Source organism: Hibiscus syriacus, unplaced genomic scaffold (genome assembly GCF_006381635.1).
Source record: "Hibiscus syriacus cultivar Baekdansim isolate YM2019G1 unplaced genomic scaffold, ASM638163v2 tig00113725_pilon, whole genome shotgun sequence".
Taxonomy (NCBI): domain Eukaryota; kingdom Viridiplantae; phylum Streptophyta; class Magnoliopsida; order Malvales; family Malvaceae; genus Hibiscus; species Hibiscus syriacus.
In genome coordinates this window covers 4,454,915-4,459,796 of record NW_024063471.1, presented here as the reverse complement: position 1 = coordinate 4,459,796, position 4,882 = coordinate 4,454,915, and the positions used below count along the sequence as shown (strand labels likewise).

General features: G+C 35.7%; 1 pseudogene; it reads left to right on the top strand.

Annotated features, from left to right (window-relative positions):
* Positions 1-1,305: 1,305 nt before the first annotated feature.
* Positions 1,306-3,842, top strand: LOC120187629 (annotated as a pseudogene).
* The last annotated feature ends 1,040 nt before the right edge of the window (positions 3,843-4,882 follow it).

The following is a 4,882-nucleotide window of genomic DNA, read 5'->3' as shown; positions in this document are numbered from 1 at the left end:
TAAATAAAAATAATTTTTTATTATTTTGGGTCGGGTCGGGTCAGATCGGATTTCTAATTCATATATTCGGGTCAGGTCAAATGAAACTTTATTTTGTTCGGGTCTGGTCGGGTTTTTTAAGTGTGATATTCAGGTCGAGTCGGGTCGGGTTTTTTTAAGTGTGCTATTCCGGTCAGGTCAGGTTGGGTCGATTCGGGTTTAGGGTGAAAAAAACGGGACCGACCCGAAAAAAATATATAATTTTACCTTATATATTTAGGTTAATTACAATAATACCCCTCTATATATAATTTTTTTCAATTAAGTTAATATTTTTATTGAATAAAAATAATTTTTTTATTATTTTGAGTCGTGTCGGGTCAAGTTTCTAATTCATATATTGAATAAAAATAATTTTTGGTATATTTTTTAGTAACTAATTAACATACTCCGATTGGAATGTATTGAAATATTGCTCTATCTTTTGGTAACTTATTAAAATATTTTGATTGCGATGATTTTAACTTATAATGTTTATTAGCATGATTTTTATAATTTATTTCAATGAATAATCAATCAATAAAATAAAATTTAATATTTTTTAATTTTTTATAATATATTATTACATGTAAGTTATAAAATAAATTAAAATAAAATAAAAAAATAAGAAGAGTACTTTTGTCATTTTATATTACTGAAATCAAATTCATTTAACATGTCTGCGAATCAAACAGAATATAGAATTAAATTCTAATTATATTTCCTGCCAACCAAACAAAATATAAAATTAGATTCTAATTCCTACAGATTTCAATTCCTTTACATATTTCAATTACCTCCATAAACATTCCAACGTACCGATCACGCCACCTTAGAATTCTTTATACACTCCACATTGTGTTCTCCAAGAACATTAAGTCTTCCACGAATTGAATGTGAACATACTAAATTCACTAGGACCCACCCTCACACCCTTGATTTGACCGCTACTCGCGGCATTCAAAATCAGTCAATTCAAAGCTTCTCCAACAAGGTTAAATAATAGGGTAAAGTATATAAATAGTCCTTAAATTTTTATGACGCTTGTATTTTGGTCACCTAACTTTTAAAATTTACAATACAACCATTAAAATTTTAGTTCGTTTTCACAATTGATATCATGATTCAAGCATAGCAAACAAATTTAGTTTTGTGTTATTATTTTCCATCTATGTTACTCCTACTCAGGTGTGCGTATCGGCTTCAGATATATTTAGTTCTTTTAAGTTCTATATATTCCCATATCCATGTCCGAATATGCATTAGATACTAGATACTTTGAGAAAAATGAACCCGGTTTTCGTTTATGTATGTGGTGTTCATTTAGTATGTAGCAATCCCTTGCTACTTAACTGAGAATTACATTTCTTTGCAGGCCATGGTGAGTCATATTGACCTGAGTCTTGGAGCAGTACCACGGACAACCGCTACAACGAACTGGATGATCAATGTTTCAGACGTAAGGAGAAAATGTTTCTATTTTCTGTTTCAGTTAGTGCAATTTGCAATGGAGTTCTGCTTGTTATCATTAGTGTGCTCTTTGGTTCTTTACAGATAAAAACAGTTAAGGTGAGTAATATCTCACCAGAAGCTTCCGAGAGGGATATCGAGGAATTCTTTTCTTTCTCCGGCGATATTCAATATGTTGAAATGCGAAGGTTGATAAAGTCGATTGGAGTGCAACTGATTTGTTTCAGAAAATCGTGCTTAAGATTGTGATGAATTTTGCAGGGAGACTGAAATTCTCAAGTCGCTTATGTTACCTTCAAGGAGTCGCAAGGAGCGGATACAGCAATGCTGTTGACTGTATGTTAATCAGTTTCATGCTTAAATATTATCGGCAAATGTTAAACTTATTCATGTCAGGCACATATCTAGACATGGTTTTGGAGATACGATCTTTGAAGGACTCTCCAAGTACACGAAAATCTTCGAAAAATTAGGCTTAACCATGTCGAACACATGACTGTGTTTGAAACTTGACACATCTTGAAACAATTAAGCCTTGCATGTTTGAACCGATTGTTCATTTGAATTAATTCGACTTATTAATTGGTTCAGGGAGCTACGATCATCGACTTTTCCATCAATATCACGCCGGAAGAGGATTATGAGCTACCCCCCAAAGCCATACAATCGAACATGGTATATTTCCTCCTTTAAATCAATACCTTACAGCTTTTGTCTCTATAGGATGATCAATGAAGTATAATACTTCACATTATATGCATCAGTGAAAGAATAATGCCCATGTTTGGTTCTCATAGTATGTATGTAATCCTTTTTATCATTCTTTTAGCGATGCAGGATGCATATAATAATTAAGGTAGCAACCACAACTACATACTTTCGGATATTATTATCAAATGCATGATTGCTCGTTTTATTATATTCGAATATGTATCAAATGACTGTCGGACTTCAAACACAGAGATAAACTTAGACCAAAATATGATACTCATATCTGACACTCGTTCCTAAATTCGAGTAATGTAAACATAAAAACCATTGTTACATTCATCGTTTGACCAACTTGGTGGTAGTCTGTTTGCAATTTATGAGAACATAGCAACTTATTTAGCACCGAGGCGCACCAGCTCGAAATCTTATGCTTGTTCGAGAATATTCTAGTTTTGCGCTTTTTTTTTTTTTTGTGTATTTCTCTTTGGAACTCATTTTTTCTCATTGCATTCATACGAATTAAGGGACAAGGGAAAGGAGTAAAATTGTTTTGTTTGCTATCTTATGCATTTCTTGTCATTGTGCATTGGGTTTATGAAGGAGAAAAAACCAGTTGTTATGGATTCTAATACGAAAAAGGCTGAAGAAATGATGAGTACGATGCTGGCCAGAGGTTTTATCTTGGTAAAGGATGCCATCAACAAGGCCAAAGCATTTGACGAACGGCATCACTTGGTCTTGAATGCCTCTGCTGCAGTCACTTCTATCGACCAGAAGATGCGAGAGATGGACGAGCTATACCAAGTGTCTGAACTGACAAAATCCACCTTGGCTGTCACTGAGCACAAGGTAAATAGTGCGGGAAGTGTCATCATGAGCAACCATTATGTATCGGCAGGAGCTTCATGGCTTTCGAATGCATTCTATGCAGTTGCAAGGGCAGCGGAGGATGTGGGGACGTTGACGAATGAGAAGGTCGAAAAAGCCGAGAAGGAAATAAATGATAGTATTTACAGGGAGATAGCAAGGATCATCAATGAGTTTGCGCTGCTCCATCTCAATGAAACTTCACTGGTGTATGTGGATGATGTTGAGATCCTAATGTTGTAATCCACCTTTCCAATGTGGAGGAAAGAGTTGTAATGAAAAATGATGTTGAGATTCCCTTTTTTGCCACTGATTGCTACCTTATATACTGTACCAATCAGTCCAAGTGAACCCTCAATGTAATGAAAATCAATGATAAATATGAGCAAAAAAAAACAGCTATAGGGATTTTGCTAACAAATACCTTAATGATACTCCTCTAATATACTCTTCTATGTCGAATGTTCTGTTATCATCTCCGGTATCGTAGTCTGGTCCCGGTCCAAGGCAAGGCTTTGATGATATTGGCTGCCCAATATCAGACTGACGGATCACAAATTTACAATGCCTGGGGCCTGTGCTCTGGTGGACGGCGGAAGAGTTATCTGGGTCTCTTCCAGGTTGATCTTCGCCTGATCATTGGAGGCAAACTTAGCGAATTTCTACGTGTACGAGTGGAGATCGACATAACCAAACCTTTGAGGTGTGTGCTAGTGGATAATGGTAAGAATGGGAAGCCATTGTTTGAACTCGAGAAAAAGAAAGTAAGCGACTGAAGTAGGAGAGTCACTGTTTGATTTCTCAGAGAATTGGCTTCCGGAATCATAGGTGTAGTAACCGACCTTCAGATGGGCCTGGATTCCGATTCCGACTTGAATTGATGTAATAGAATCGCCACCGATCATTTTAGTTTGGTTGATCGGGTACCATAACTTACCGTTGTCTGATATACAACTTACTAGAAATTTATGGGATTCGGGAGTCTATTACAGTCAGGGAAGGATTATCACCCCTGTACTGCCCTTTCAGTACCAATTTGATTTCTCAGTCGTCTTAATTGCAAAAATTAAAAGTTAAATTAAAATTTAAAAGTTCGATCCAAATTACTTAAAGTGGCTATCCCTTGTTCCCATATTAATGGGGTAAGGATGAGGTAAGAGAGTAGGTTGCCCCCAATACTAGGTTGAGAGCAGCTTCCGTAGGAGACCTCCAAATTATGAAATGCCCTCCATGAGACTCGATCCCACAACCTCAAGGTTTAGAACAAAAATAAAAAAATAAAAATAAAAGATTCAGAAAAAATAAAAATATTAAGAAGGATTAATTTGAAAATAATTAAAGAATATGGGGGTTAAATTGATGCTAAATGAAAGTTGCAGAGAAAAAATAAAAAGGTTAGGGGCCAATTTGAAAAGCATAAGAAATATAAAAATGGATTAAATTGAATTAATTCAAAATTTAAGGGTAAAATTACAACAGGTGACCAAAATGAATTATGCAACAAAATTTTAGGGACTGCGAAAATAATTTAAGAATTTACTAATTACATAGAGGTCCTCCTTATATAAAACCCTTAAAACCCTCTTTCTCCTTATTTTCAACTATTTCACCAAAAACAAAACCCTCTCCCTCTCTCAAACTCTCCCAACACAATCCCAACTGACCTATGACCGGCCATCCGTCGATGAAGTCATCGCCGCCTCCGGTGTCCGGAGAACTAAACTACCCCCGAACTACTCCTCTTAACACCATGAACATGAAACTGAGGCCCGATTATCCCAAAATATTCCCCACCTGTGTAGGTCTAAACTCGAAG